The sequence below is a fragment of the Podarcis tiliguerta genome, assembly GCF_965153285.1.
Source record: "Podarcis tiliguerta genome assembly, chromosome: 16".
In the NCBI taxonomy this organism is placed as follows: Eukaryota; Metazoa; Chordata; class Lepidosauria; order Squamata; family Lacertidae; genus Podarcis; species Podarcis tiliguerta.
Genome location: NC_139549.1, coordinates 42,708,542 through 42,724,639, shown reverse-complemented (window position 1 = coordinate 42,724,639; position 16,098 = coordinate 42,708,542). Strand labels below are relative to the sequence as shown.

Here is a 16,098-nt window from a genome sequence, read left to right as displayed (position 1 = left end):
TCTCCTCTCCCCACCCTGCCCCCTGCAGCGCAGAGCAATGCTTTTTGTGTTTCACATCTCCCCAGAAGGTAGTACTTTTGTTGTGATACGATCGTATTTCTACAGCAGATATTCAAAGTACAAATTCTTGAACCTGAGAAGATGAGTAACGTTATTGTGATAGTTGGCTGGAATGTAATGACACATCCCCCTTCCATATGATTTTATGGTTTTTACATAATTTGGGGAAGGTGTTAATCCTTAGGGGTCAATGCACACTGGACATTGCTTCACAAATATCAATAGTAAATGTCTTCGTGTCATTGTTCTCTTTCTGGTAAAGGTAAAGGGATCCCTGACCATTAGGTCCAGTCGTGACCGACTCTGGGGTTGCTTTATTGGCCAAGGGAGCTGGCGTACAGCTTCCGGGTCATGGGGCCAGCATGACTAAGCCACTTCTGGTGAACCAGAGCAGCGCACGGAAACGTCGTTTGCCTTCCTGCAGGAGCGGTACCTATTTATCTACTTGCACTTTGATGTGCTTTTGAACTGCTAGGTGGGCAGGAGCCAGGACCAAGCAACGGAACTCCCGCCGGGCTCCCCAGGCTTGCGGAGAGCTGCCCGAGGCCCGAAGCCTGGGGCATGCCGAGTAGCACTCCCCGGGTTTTGGGCTGCAGGCTGCTGTCCGCAAGCCTTGGGAGCCCAGTGGGAACTCCCGAGGGCTCCCAAGGCTTGCGGATAGCTTCCTGAAGCCTGGAGAGCGAGAGGGGTCGGTGCGCACCAACCCCTCTCGCTCTCCAGGCTTCAGCGAAAGCCTGCATTTGCCCCATAGGACGCACACACATTTCCCCTTCATTTTTGGAGGGGGAAAAGTGTGTCCTATAGGGTGAAAAATACGGTAATTTGTATGTTATGTTAAATAGTTTGTAGGTACATCATGTTTGTTTAATTTAGAGTATACATGGCTGATGAAACAAGGGATTATCCCAGGCGAATAACAAGTTGGGCGAAACAAGGTATTATCCCAGAATCCTTGTTGTGCCATACCTTCAAGTTTTCCATCTGATCTGATATCTACATACAATGCATGTTAGACTCCTCAAAGCAGCGATACGTGGAACATTATAAAATAAGCATACCATATTGTGGTTATTGCCAATATGCCACTTTAGGAACCGAATGGACTTTATCTCCTGACCATTCATTGGACTTTAATTTCTCTTGATATGTTCTGTTTGCATGATGTGTTGGTCTATGGAATTACACTTTGTGAGATATTATATGTTGAATTGTGTTTGAAATAGAAGTTACATAGTCAAAAACAGCCTATTACGTTGTAACCAGGATTGTATTTACGTAACCTAAGGTTTAGTATGGGACGCGGGTGGCGCTGTGGGTAAAAGCCTCAGCGCCTAGGGCTTGCCGATCGAAAGGTCGGAGGTTCGAATCCCCGCGGCGGGGTGCGCTCCCGTTGTTCGGTCCCAGCACCTGCCAACCTAGCAGTTCGAAAGCACTCCCTAGTGCAAGTAGATAAATAGGGACCGCTTACTAGTGGGAAGGTAAACGGCGTTTCCGTGTGCGGCTCTGGCTCGCCAGAGCAGCAATGTCACGCTGGCCACGTGACCCGGAAGTGTCTCCGGACAGCGCTGGCCCCCGGCCTCTTTAGTGAGATGGGCGCACAACCCTAGAGCCTGTCAAGACTGGCCCGTACGGGCAGGGGTACCTTTACCTTTTTAAGGTTTAGTAGTATGTTCCATTAGCTAGGCCATCATAAGTTTGGACAAGGAAACTCTTGAAAGTACAATAAGTTATAGTAGAGGGTCGGTTTGTGGTGCTCTTGTGTATGTTTGCATACGTCTCATTATCTGCATGCTTACTCATGAGTGAACTCAATTCTGTTTAATGAGGCTTTCCTCATGTGTTTTAGGCTTGCACTAGTGAGTCATCCTTGTTTTTGGTGCTTGAGCAAGGGCTCGCTGTGTGCGGGCCTGGAGGATCAAGCTGACCCTTGAGATGTGCTCAGAGGGGAGGAGAGCAAGGGCTTGGCTCAGTCAGCTGGCTGGCTGGCTCTTCCTGGCCCTGTCACTCAGCCATCCCCCAGTCCTGATGCCTGGGCATATTTATAGCCATGACCTGTCCCCTCGACTCAGCTGCTGGCTCTCATCTGCGGTGGGAGGGAAGGGAGAGGCCCCCTTCTTAGCCTCTGCCCTCCTCCTCTCCTCTTTTCCTGTGCTTGGTAGGAACCTGTAGCTGCTCCTAGAGCCTGGGAGGCTCTTTGTGTAGAAACTGTCCCCCTCCTGTTGCTGGCAGTGCTGAAAATAGAGAAGGTAGACAATCCCTGGGCTTGTTTGGTTGGGGAGGAAATTGGGGAGTGGGTTCTTGGGGAGTGATTGGGAAGGAGATTAATTGGGCAGGGGGCTGCTTTGGGATACAAAATGTCTTTCTTTCAGTGTGCTGCTTGCTGGGTGTGAGGGGCTATTTTTAGCCAGTTATGAAGAAGGCCTGGAGGAACACGAGGGGCCATCAAATGGCTGGAGCTGATCCCTTCAGCATATGGCTGTGTGTGCGCACACCATAGGATCATATATGTTGAGCAAGACATGATTTAAGTGGGCAGGAATGTTCATTTATTGATTCTCTGAATTATCCATTCATCAGAAGTGAGCTGCCAGGCACTGATGAAACTAGGAGCATCCTGTTAGGTAGGGATGGAAAATTCATTTTCTGAATATTGTTTTTGCAAAGGTGGCATTGAGGCCCCTTCTGGAACCACGACGTTTTGAGAAGAGTGCCAGTGTGGTGTAGTTGCTTAGAGTGCAACCAGGGTTCAAATTGCCATGGAGCTCACTGGGTGACCTTGAAGGTCAGCCACACTGAACTCTCTCAGTCCTAACCTACCTCACAGGGTTGTTGTGGAGATTAAATGAGGTGTTCCTTGGGGGGGGAAGAAGGATAGAAATGCAATAAATACATAATCTAGGAACTGACAAAGATGGAGAGAGCAAGATCTAAAGTGTGAAAATGAAAAAGAAAAAATCCTGATGCAAGTTTTAATCTGCTTTTAGTGTTAACATTGCTTTAACTTTTTGAAAGTCTTCAATTATTGTTGTTAATATTGTTCTTTTCATTGATATTTTTAAGTTGTCTTTTTTTGGAAACTGTTTTGAGGTTGTTGTTTTACAATCAAGCCATGTTTAAATTTTATGAAAATAAAAATAAAAATCCCAGAAGCCCAACTTGGTGGGATGAAGGAATGTTTCTTTTTAAAGAAATCAAATGGGGGGACTGTAATGGTGGTGTTTACTTACTCATTGATAGGAAATGCAGAAATTTAGTCTTTGAGCTCTGAAATGCTATAGAGACTGCTAGCAAAGCAGGGTGTATTTGTGCGCCCCATTCATATATTCAGCATATCCATTGGTGCATGAGAATTTAATCATAGCAAGGCATGTCTGAATGAGTTTGAATCTGCTGATCAGGAGTGTCTGATTTTTGGTTTGCTGGATGCAAGTGCTGGAGAAAATCCGGCATTTAACGACTGTGATCCTGACAGCTGAACATTGTGAGATCCAAATTCCTCATTCCTTTCCTTTCTTTCGCTTAACGCCACTCACACAGAGAGCTCTCAGCAGAGCAGTGGCGTAGCGTGGGTTGTCAGCACCCGGGGCAAGGCAAGTAATTTGCGCCCCCTAACCCGTGGATTTGCGCCCCCTAACCCTAACCCCCAGATGTTGCGCCCGGTGCGGCCGGCCCCCCCTGCACCCCCACGCTACGCCACTGGAGCAGAGGGAAACGGCCGTGGATTTGTGTGGAGAAGGCCCAACCAGGAAATCCATGGTGTGAGGAAAACTAAGAATCTGAAAATTTGTAACCATTTTATGGAGAGAGCAAAAGAGGTCCCTTGTGCTTCAAACAGCTGCATAAGTCAGAAACTGAAAGGTGAAGCTATTCCTGGTATGGAGGTGCAATGGTGGGAAAAGCTTCATCTAGGTACATGCACCTGTGTATATGTATGTGAAAGGCAAGGGGGCAAAGAGGCCATGACCCTGAAGGAGGGAGCCAAGTGGGTAGGGTGGTGGTGGGTGAAGTCATCTCATGGGCATTGTGCTTTGAGTGGTGTATTTCATTTTAAGCACAGTATACAGTAATTACTGCATTGCAGGGGGTTGGAATAAATGAGAACATGAGACTCTAAATCTCACAGTTGTGGGTTGGAGCAAAAGATTCCTGCATTGCAGGGGTTGGACTAGATGACCCCTATGATTCCTTCCAACTCTACAACTCTGTGCTTCTACTTTTTCCGTAGTTGTCTCATTGCTCCTATTGAGACGGAAACTGGAGAGAATGTTAACAGCATTACATTGACTTAGAATAATAGAATTGTAGAGTTGGAAGGGACCCCAGGGTCACCTTACTAGGTGCAATGCAGGAATCTCAACTAAAGCATCCATGCCAGGTGGCCATCCAATCTCTGATTAAAAACCCCCAAGGAAGGAGAGTCCACAGCCTCTCCTTCCTTGAGGGAGATCGTTCAGCTGTTGACCAGAAGGTCTTTCTGATGTTTACTCAGAATCTCCTCTCTTGTAACTTGAAGCCATTAGTTTGAGTCCTATCCTATGAGTCTCCTTCAAGAGATCCTACTCTGCTTTCCTTGTTTTTCAGAAAGGACCCACCGTGGTGTAGGGCATGTGGAGATGTGCTTTGCTCAGGGTTAGATAGAAAGCCCTTTAAAGCAGGAGTCGGAAGCCTTTTTTAGCCCAATGGGCACCTTCCAAAGGGCACCCTCCAAAGGGCTGCATGCCAGCAGTGGTGGTGGGGCCCATAGGAAAAAAAGGGTGACTCCACTAGGTAACCACTCAAAAGCCAAAGGTTCCTAAACATAAACACCCTCCCCTATTTATTAATGTGATAAGAGGCAGTGTTGTGTAGTGGTTAGAGTATTGGACCAGGATCCAGGAGACCAGGGTTCAAATTCTCCCCCTTGACCATGAAGCTCACTGAGTGACCTTGGACCAGTCCTTGCTTCTCTCAGCCTAACCTACCTGGCATGGTTGTTATGAGGATGAAATGGGGAGGTGGGGAATGGTACAAGCCACCTAGGAGGAAAAAAGTGGGATATAAATGCAATAAATAAATATTATCCATCCAGGCATAATCAGAGCTCAAGGGGACATTCCGGCCAGCCAGAAGCAGGGGAGGGGATGGGCCTGAGGAAGGGCCAAGCCTGGGGAACAATCCTCCAGGCCTGAGCTTCCCCGTGCCTGCTTTTTGAGACAGCTTGGCTACTGGGAAAATGACTTGACCAAAATTTCAGAGAGTCTCTGGTGTTCAGGGTTAAGGCAAATAAATAATGGTCTTTCAAGTGTTGAAAGCATGTTGCCCTTCATAATCTTTAACAGCTTTAACATCTTTAACAGTATAAGTATTATGGGATAGCTCAGTGCTAGAGCACCTGCTTTGCACACAGAAGCTCTCCAGTTCAATCCCTGACAGCTCCAGATGGGGCTGGGAATGTCCTCTGCCTGAAACCCTGGATTTCTATGGGATTTAAGGCAGGGATTTTCCCTGGATCCTACCTGGAGCTGGCAGAGATTGAACTGCAGTCCTTCCTTCTGCATGCAAAGCAGATGCTCTGCCACTGAACGACTGCCCCATAGGAAAGAAGGATCTGCAAACCATGTCTTTCTTCACAGATTCCTGGTAAGGAAATATGCTTTTGATTTGCTCCCTGGCTAGACTTTGATCAAACTGACTTGTAGGTAGCAATTCTCCATGGTTGTTAGTCACCCATCTGCAAGAAAACAGTCCAGGTTGCTTTCTGGAAAAGGTGCTTGAGCTGACTGCAGTTTCTATAGCTAGGAGTCCCTGGAATGATCAGATTTCTCCTGAAAGTCGATCCCTGTGGAATCCAGCCAGCCAGCCAGGGCATGTCCAGGTGGCTCCAATTTCAGGGTCTCAGGCGCTTCTGATCCTTCCTGGCAGATGTGCTGAGCTCTGCAGCCCTGGGTGATTTTTACACTGGGCCACACAGATTGGATCAACAAAGGGTGCAATGGTGGTAATGGGGGTAGACTGCTTGGGGTAAGTGGAGGCAAACTATGCTGGCTTTTCTGTGGTTGTATGATGCTATAGCACTGAGTTTGGCAATGTGTGGAGCCACTGGATAGCACATGCTTTTCTTCTCCTTGGACATTTTGCCAAAGTCGCAGGTATGACTAACTCAAATGCACGTTGGAGCTGCTGTTCTAGGTCTGTCTAGCTCAGCAACATGGCAATCAAGGACAGTGGATTAATATCTTAAAGATAGTAAGCTGTGCTGGTTGGGACTTATAGCAGCTGTAGTCCAATGCATCTGGCAAACAAAAGGCTGCTGTTGTTGACAATACTGAACTGGATGGGCTTAAGACAGCTTCCTGCAAGAGACCTTTGGGGACAGAGGGATTGACAACAGACAAAACTTGTTGCAGGAACTGTGGTGATACTTACAGGAGCTGTAGAGAGAAGGAGGCAACTCCCAAACCTTCTCTTAGGGCTGGCTGGTTTTAGGAGGAAAGATCAGATGCTTTGCTCTAGTCCTAATTCCATTGTTAGGTGACACTCTCAATCTGCAGATCCTTAGTCCCAAAGCAGGGGCTGCATGGATGAAGCTGTGAGTAAGGAACGTTTGCCTGTCAAAGCAATGATGGCTGTTAGTGGTTTGAACACGTTTGGGTGGGGAGATCAAGTGAAAGAGGGGGTCTGGGTCCAAAAGAGGTGGAAATATAGATCTGACCCATGGGTGGGTAATTAACAAAAGAATCAGCTGGGTGTCTAGATTCAAAAATGGGGATTTGCACACTCTTCAGTGGAGAGAGCCTCCAGATTTAAAAACACTCTCGGAGATAAAAGCAGCCGCATAGTGTGGAATATAGGTTGTTAAACCCTTTTGCATATCCCATTTAGTCTGCCTTAAGATGCTTGCCCCTCCTCTCTACCCCTCTAGCAATAAACAGACCATACACTGTTAAGTAAGTTTAAAATTCTTTTCTTACTAAATCCAAAGGTCTGGTTCATCCGTTATTCCATGCAGCAGCAAGGAGCACACAGATAGATTACTATTGGGTTTAAAATACAGCATAAAGTTTCAAACATGCAGTCTGAACTTTGGAGCAAGTTCAGACATGCCCATCCTACTTGGTTACATGAGGAAAGGAAATGGAAGACACTTCACTTCCTCCCTTGTAGGGGTGAGGGGCCATGGCCTAGCTGAGTCTAGGAACAGAACTCTGCTGTTAACCCCTTCATGCACTAACTAGTGCTCATGCATAGTTATGTTTGTCTGCAATCTCTCACAACTCTGAAATACGCTCTCTCTAGATTTGGGAAGGTCTGCTTCTGTTTATCATAGCAGAAGCCCAGCAGATCGGACTAGAGGCTCTCATCCTGTCCTCACAGGGACTAACCAGATCCCACTGGGAAAAAGGAAGCTGTGAGCACAACAGCATTCCCAGCACCTGTGATTTCCAGCAAGTGGGATTCAGAGACATGTTGCCCCTGTTTCTAGATGTAGTGCATAGCCATTGCGGCTAGTATGCATTGCCAGCTTTATCTTAATAAAAGCGAGCTGGGAAGGGCTGGGCGATGAGCTCTGCAGGGTGGTGAATGCTTCCCTCTGTGAGGGAGCCTTCTCAGACCCACTGAAAGAGGCAAAAATTAAACCGCTTCTTAAAAATCCATCTTTGGACCCAGCCAATATGGCCAACTATTGCCCAGTCTCAAATCTTCCATTCTTGGGCAAGATGATTGAGTGGGTGGTTGCTGAACAACTCAAGGCACACCTGGAAGATGCAGACCATTTGGATCCCTTCCAATCCGGATTCAGGCCTCATCATGGGACTGAAACTGCCTTGGTGGTGCTGGTTGATGATCTCTGGCAGGCTAGGGACAAAGGTGAAAGCTGTTTCCTAGTTCTGCTGGATCTCTCAGTGGCCTTTGATGCAACTGACCATGACAACCTTCTAGAGGAGATGGAAGCTGGGGGCACTGTTATACAGTGGTTCTGCTCCTTCCTCCTGGGCTGTGTCCAGAAAGTGGTTTTGGGGGATGAGTGTTTAGACCCCTGGACTCTCACTTGTGGGGTGCTTCAGGGTTCTGTCCTTCCCCCCTTGCTTTTTAACATCTATATGAAGCCGCTGGGAGAGATCATAAGGGGGTTTGGGCTGGGTATTCATCAGTATGCGGATGATACCCAGCTCTATCTCTCTTCTAAATCAGAACCAGTGAAGGTGATGAAGGTCCTGTGTGAGTGTCTGGAGGCGGTTGGAAGATGGATGGTGGCTAACAGATTGAGGTTAAATCCTGACAAGACAGAAGTACTGTTTTGGGGGGACAGGGGGTGGACAGGTTTGGGGATTTCCTGGCTCTGAATGGGGTAACTGTGTCCCTGAAGGACCAGGTGCGCAGCCTGGAAATCATTTTGGACTCACAGCTGTCCATGGAGGCGCAGGTCAATTCTGTGTCCAGGGCAGCTGTCTATCTGTCTATCTGGTATACAGGCTGAGACCCTATCTGCCCGCGGACTGTCTCGCGAGAGTGGTGAATGCTCTAGTTATCTCCCACTTGGACTACTGCAATGCACTCTCTTCTACCTTTGAATGTGACCTGGAAACTACAACTAATCCAGAATGTGGCAGCTAGACTGGTGACTGGGAGTGACTGCCGAGATCATATACCACCGGTCCTGAAATACCTTCATTGGCTCCCACTACGTTTCTGAGCACAATTCAAAGTGTTGGTAAAAGGTAAAGGTAAAGGACCCCTGACAGTTAAGTCCAGTCGTGAACGACTTGCACTTTGACATGCTTTTGAACTGCTAGGTGGGCAGGAGCAGGGACCGAGCAACAGGAGCTCACCCTGGCACAGGGATTCGAACCACTGACCTTCCAATTGGCAAGCCCTAGGCTCTGGTTTAGACCACAGCACGACCCACGTCCCATAAAGTGTTGGTGCTGACCTTTAAAGGCCTAAACAGGGCCTGTAAGACAGAGCTGTTCCGCCTGGCCTTTGGCTTGGAGTCAATTTGATTCCCTCCCCCTCTTTCTTTTTTCCTTTCACCTCCTGTGATGAGGCTGCATGTTAACGTTTTAATGTTGTATTTTAATCTTGTTTTTAAGTTGTATTCATTCAACTTGTTTTTATTATTGGTTGTTAGTTGCCCTGAGCCCGGCCTTGGCTAGGGAAGGCGAGGTATAAATAAAAATTATTATTATTATTATTATTATTATTATTATTATTAGGCCTCAGCCAATACTTGAAGGAGCATATTCCCCCCCTCCTGTTGTTTTGCCTGGACACTGAGGTCCAGCTCCAAGGGCCTTCTGGTGGTTCCCTCACTGCAATAAGTGAAGCTACAGGGAACCAGGTAGAGGGACTTCTTGGAATGCCTTCCCAACAGTTGTCAAGGAAATAAACAACTATCTGACTTTTAGAAGACATCTGAGGGCAGCTCTGTTTAGGGAAGTTTTTAATGTTTGATGTTTTGTCACTTTATTATTATTATTATTATTATTATTATTAGTAGTAGTAGTATTTATTATTATTCTGTTGGGAGCTGCCAAGAGTGGCTGGGGAAACCCAGTCAGATAGGCGGGGTATAATATGATAATAATAAATAATAATAAATAATTATCATAATTATAATAATAATTAATATTATCTTCCATGAATTTATCAATAGGAGCCAACTCCTAGGGGCTTAGGGGGCTTCACTCCCCCAATAAAATATTTGAGCCCCTCCCCCCAAGTTGATAGCCATTGTCATTCAAAAGGTGTGTGTACACTGTGTCATGTGATCAATTACAGAGGGCAGGGCTTATCGCCCCATGGCACCCCTGATTTGTCTAATCCTCTGTTAAAGTTATCCAGATTGGCAGTCCTCATTACAAGCTCATGAGAAGAAGCCACCCACATACTTGTGATAGTATGACTGATATAGGAAATTAAACACAAAGGATTGTACCCGAGGAACAATCTTACTAACTAACTAACTAACTAACTTACTAACCAACCAACTAACTAACTAACTAACTAACTACCGTATTTTTCGCCCTATATGACACACTTTTCCCCCTCCAAAAATGAAGGGGAAATGTGTGTGCGTCCTATGGGGCGAATGCAGGCTTTCGCTGAAGCCTGGAGAGTGAGAGGGGTCGGTGCGACCCCTCTTGCTCTCCAGGCTTCAGGAAGCTCTGTGCAGCCCTCGGGAGCCCTGCGCAAAGTCGCGTTGGACTCCCGACTGCTGCGCGGAGGTGCATGCAGCCCCGGGCTTCGCGCAGCTCCGCGCAGCCATCCGGAGCCCGGCGTGAAGTTGTGCTGGGCTCCCGAAGGCTGCGCGGAGCTGCCTGCAGCCCCGGGCTTCGCCCAGCTCCGCGCAGCCATCCGGAGCCTGGCGTGAAGTCGCACTGGGCTCACGACAGCTGTGCGGAGGTGCCTGCAGCCCCGGGCTTCGCCCATCTCCGCGCAGCCGTCCGGAGCCCTCCCGACGGCTGCGCGGAGCTGCCTGCATTCCGAAGCCTGGGACGTGCTGAAGAGCGCGCCCAGCTTCGCACACCTCTCCGCAAGCCTGGGGAGACCGGAGCGACTTCGCGCCGGGCTCCCTAGGCTTGCGGATAGCAGGCTGTTCTGGGGGCTGGGGTCGGGGGAAGCTCGGGCTTCCCCGCGCCAGCCCCGCACCTGGGGGGGAAATATTTTTTTTTCTTTATTTCCCCCCCCAAAAAAACCTAGGTGCATCCTATGGGGCGGTGCGCCCTATGGGGCGAAAAATACAGTAACTAACTAACCAACCAACCAACCAACCAACCAACTATTAACTAACTAACCAACCAACCAACCAACCAGCCATCTCCATTAATTTCATTGGGCCAACATTGGCATACAGCACAATATTATTTATTTTTCTTGATATATTTCTTGCACTATAAAGTGTATTCAGTATTCTAAATAGAGCAAAAATAACCTAATATAGATTGCATAGAAAAGTTGCTATATTCCAAAATCCAAAAATCATGCCTGCCCATTTGTTTTAATCTATTTACATTTTTGTACCCCTGCCTTTTCTCAGATAGGGCTGAAAGCAGCATACATAAAGCAAAACACCCCTCCCCCAATTAATAATGAAATCAACAATTTTCAATATATGAAAAGCATAAGAGAAAACTATAGGGTTGTGCACAGATAAGATATTTACCTCCAAACTCACTTTCCTGAGTCAGGTGACAGGGGCAAAAACTTGGATGTCTTCCTCATTTACTGCAAGGTGGAAATCAAGAGAAGCCTTTCATTTTTTGTGTGTATTTTTGCAGAATTGGATGAAATTTTCCAGCATAGCAGTCTGTTCAGAGGGGGCAGAGCTTGCAAAATTTCAGTAAAAGAGATGCATGGTGAAGATGGTGAAATGCAAACAGGGGACACAGAAAGGGCTGAACTCCTCAATGCCTTCTTTGCCTCAGTCTTCTCCGATAAAGAAAACAATGCTCGACCTGAAGAATTTGGAGCAAATGATTCAGCAGAGGAAACACAGCCCAGAATAACTAAGGAGATAGTACAAGAATACTTGGCTAGTTTAGATGTATTCAAATCTCCAGGGCCAGATGAACTGCATCCAAGAGTATTAAAAGAACTGGCAGATGTGATCTCAGAACCACTGGCAGTCATCTTTGAGAATTCCTGGAGAACAGGCGAAGTCCCGGCAGACTGGAGGAGGGCAAATGTTGTCCCTATTTTCAAAAAGGGGAAAAGAGAGGACCCAAATAATTACCGCCCAGTCAGTCTGACATCAATACCAGGGAAGATTCTGGAGCAGATCATTAAGCGAAGCACCTAGTGAGCACCTAGAAAGGAATGCTGTGATCACCAATAGTCAGCATGGATTTCTGAAAAATAAGTCATGTCAGATTTACCTGATTTCGTTTTTTGACAGAATTACAAGCCTGGTAGATGAAGGGAACGCAGTGGATGTAGCCTACCTTGATTTCAGCAAGGCATTTGACAAGGTGCCCCATTATATTCTTGTAAAGAAGCTGGTAAAATGCGGTCTTGACTATGCTACCACTCAGTGGATTTGTAACTGGCTGACTGACCGGACCCAAAGGGTGCTCATCAATGGTTCCTCTTCATCCTGGAGAAGAGTGACTAGTGGGGTGCCACAGGGTTCTGTCTTGGGCCCGGTCTTATTCAACATCTTTATCAACGACTTGGATGATGGACTCAAGGGCATCCTGATCAAATTTGCAGATGACACCAAACTGGGAGGGGTGGCTAACACCCCAGAGGACAGGTTCACACTTCAAAACGACCTTGACAGATTAGAGAACTGGGCAAAAACAAACAAGATGAATTTTAACAGGGAGAAATGTAAAGTATTGCACTTGGGCAAAAAAAATGAGAGGCACAAATACAAGATGGGTGACACCTGGCTTGAGAGCAGTACATGTGAAAAGGATCTAGGAGTCTTGGTTGACCACAAACTTGACATGAGCCAACAGTGTGACGCGGCAGCTAAAAAAGCTAATGCAATGCTGGGCTGCATCAATAGGAGTATAGCATCTAGATCAAGGGAAGTAATAGTGGCACTGTATTCTGCTCTGGGACCCGGGTGGCGCTGTGGGTAAAAGCCTCAGCGTCTAGGACTTGCCGATCGAAAGGTTGGCCGTTCGAATCCCTGCGGGGGGGGGGGTGCACTCCCGTCGCTCGGTCCCAGCGCCTGCCAACCTAGCAGTTCGAAAGCACCCCTGAGTGCAAGTAGATAAATAGGGACCGCTTACTAGCGGGAAGGTAAACGGCGTTCCGTGTGCTGCGCTGGCTCGCCAGATGCAGCTTGTCACGCTGGCCATGTGACCCGGAAGTGTCTGTGGACAGCGCTGGCTCCCGGCCTCTAGAGTGAGATGAGCGCACAACCCTAGAGTCTGTCAAGACTGGCCCGTACGGGCAGGGGTACCTTTACCTTTACTATTCTGCTCTCCTGGAGTACTGTGTCCAGTTCTGGGCACCACAGTTCAAGAAGGACACTGACAAACTGGAACGTGTCCAGAGGAGGGCAACCAAAATGGTCAAAGGCCTGGAAACAATGCCTTATGAGGAACGGCTAAGGGAGCTGGGCATGTTTAGCCTGGAGAAGAGGAGGTTAAGGGGTGATAGCCATGTTCAAATATATAAAAGGATGTCACATAGAGGAGGGAGAAAGGTTGTTTTCTGCTGCTCCAGAGAAGCGGACACGGAGCAATGGATCCAAACTACAAGAAAGAAGATTCCACCTAAACATTAGGAAGAACTTCCTGACAGTAAGAGCTGTTTGACAGTGGAATTTGCTGCCAAGGAGTGTGGTGGAGTCTCCTTCTTTGGAGGTCTTTAAGCAGAGGCTTGACAACCATATGTCAGGAGTGCTCTGATGGTGTTTCCTGCTTGGCAGGGGGTTGGACTCGATGGCCCTTGTGGTCTCTTCCAACTCTATGATTCTATGATTCTTCTTCTACAAAAAAGACACTGCAGTTCTACAAGTCCTGCCCTGATCACAATTTTTATGGCATTTAATTATCCTTTCGTTGTGGTTCTGAAGTGTGCAGGATGTTTGGAACTGACTTAAGTATTTTGCAAGACACTTGCTGATTTGGGATGCATGTGGCATTTGTGTGATAGAGAATTAGAGAGAGGCAGAGAATGGTGACCGTTTTGATTCCATTCTTCCTGGGCCCCCTTCCCATGAACCTTGATAAAATCAGGCCTGCTTCTGGATGGACTTTGCCCGGATAAGTCTATAAGGACATATAGAAAATATTTGAGCGGTTCTCAGCTCTAGCTGTCTAGAAAGCAACCAGAGCATGACTTTTTTTTAATGAGGCAGCGCAGGGTTGATGCCCTGGCATTCTGTGGTGTATAGTACCTGTACAAATCAAAGGATCTGCGTGAACAGCCTTTAACTTCATGCAGGAATGGTTCATTGTGTTTCTTGGCCTATGGGCTTCTCTTGCTCGGTGATTCTGTGACCTCAAGAGCTGGCACCCAAACTGCTGCTATGCACACAGGTGAGGGACTTGCCTGCAATCAGCATTGCTTGAGGGCTTCTTATTAGAGAGAGAGGCAAATATGCCAATTTTGGTTCCTCAGTTTGGTGAGCCAGTGTGGTGTAGTGGTTAAGAGCGGTAGTCTCGTAATCTGGGGAACCGGGTTCGCGTCTCCACTCCTCCACCTGCAGCTGCTGGGTGACCTTGGGCCACTCACACTTCTTTGAAGTCTCTCAGCCCCACTCACCTCACAGAGTGTTTGTTGTGGGGGAGGAAGGGAAAGGAGAATGTTAGCCGCTTTGAGACTCCTGAAGGGGAGTAAAAGGCGGGATATCAAATCCAAACTCTTCTTCTTCTTCAGTTTTTCATTTTTCTAGGCATAAGTTCAGTTCTCCAACATTTTCACAGCATTTTTAAAAAGTCAATGAAAATTCAACAATTCACATTTCAGATTCTTCTACCTTTTGCTAATGGACATATGCCTGTATGCAATTTTGCCCAAGGTACCCTTTTTTTTTTGCAGAACAATTTCCCCTAATATTATGGATTTTTGGATGCTGTTATTAGGAATATATGTATATTTATGCACACTTCACCCCTATCTATGCATTTTTGTGCAGGTGCCTTGGCTGAATAACATTGCAAAATTCAGAGAAGTATGGATTTTTAAGAATAAGTTTCAGTTTCTGTGTATTTTGGAGAAGTGCACATTTGGTAAGTTCACCCAGAGGCAGAGCTAGCTGCTCTGGCACCTGGAGCGGTGCACCCGTGGGCGGGGTGATCCACCCACGGGGGTTCCGGTGCCCATGGTGATCCCGGGGGTGTGTGGCACGGCGAGCACAGAGGCGGTGGCGCACGTGGCAAGTGTACCCAAGGGGCGGTGCCACCGGTGGTGAGTGTCCTGAGCAAGTGTCCCAGGGGGGTGCCACCCACAGCGATGTCACCTCCCTCAGGTATGACACCCAGGGTGGAGCGCACCCCCCACACCCACCTTCCTCCGCCACTGAGTTCACCTTTAATGTGAACTGAATTGAATACCTCTCCCACTCCTAGTTCTGATTGTGTGCTTGTGTTCTACTTTACAGATTATAACCCTCTATTTGAAGGAGTCTTCTGTCTGGAGTGCTGCCTGGTCCAAGCCCAGTGTACTTTGTTTGTTTGTTTGTTAAATTTATATCCCACCTTTTCTTCCAAGGTACATGCTACTTCCCAAAGGCAGATCTAGGGGAGTGCAACTAGTTCAGTCATACTGGGTGTGGAGCTTCTAGGGTGCTACAGCAAGCGCCAAGGTCCACCACTGTTTTCTCACCCCTCATTTAATTCCCTGTGAGGTAGGTTAGGCTGGCAGGCAGTGACTAGCCCATGAACAGCCAGTGAGCTTCATAGCACAGTGTGGATTTGAACCCTGTTCTCTCCCAGCTCCTAGTTTGACACACTAAGCACTGCATCACATTGCCTCTCTCTTTTTAAAAATTTTTTTAATTGATTTTCCAATACAAATTTATAAAACCATACCAAATTTTTTTATCACAAATATATTCTTTTAGACTTCCCTCAGTTCTCCTGCGACTCTTCCATTTTGATTCTTTCTTTACGCATTTCCTAAATTAATATTGCCTTTTATCAAACCTTTCCCCTCCCTATTCCCTTTTTTACAATACTCCAGATATTTTCACAGAGCTTCTTTCAAAACCACAAGCGTTATTTGCTCATCGCATATACTTTTCAAATAATCTGTAAATTTACTCCAGTCCTCAGTGAACCTGTGATCCCGTAGATTTCGGATCTTTCCTGTTAATTTATCAAGTTCTGCATAATCCATGAACTTCATTCTCCATTCTTCCATCGTCAGTAATTCTTCTTGTTTCCATTTTTGGGCCAGTAATATTCTTGCCGCTGTTATTGCATATTGAAAAAGTTTACAATCCTTTCTATTTATTTCATTTCCTACCATTCCTAACAAAAATGCCTCTGGTTTCTTAACAAATGTATATTTCAACATCTTTTTCAATTCATTATATATCATTTCCCAGAAGCCCTTTACCTTCTTACATTCCCACCACATATGGTAAAAAGTTCCTTC

At 46.8% G+C, this 16,098-nt stretch overlaps 1 protein-coding gene across 8 annotated transcripts in view; it reads left to right on the top strand.

Moving 5' to 3' along the window:
• The first annotated feature begins 1,970 nt into the window (after positions 1 to 1,970).
• Positions 1,971 to 16,098, top strand: part of MYO18B (myosin XVIIIB) — a 256,252-nt gene continuing 242,124 nt past the window's right edge. For 2 of the 8 annotated variants that reach the window (XR_014506212.1, XR_014506213.1), the window contains exon 1: positions 1,971 to 2,306. The gene's annotated coding sequence lies outside the window, so the exon portion shown is untranslated. The remainder of the gene's footprint in view (positions 2,307 to 16,098) is intronic. The other 6 variants (XR_014506214.1, XM_083418972.1, XM_083418971.1 and 3 more) reach the window with 3 other exon arrangements.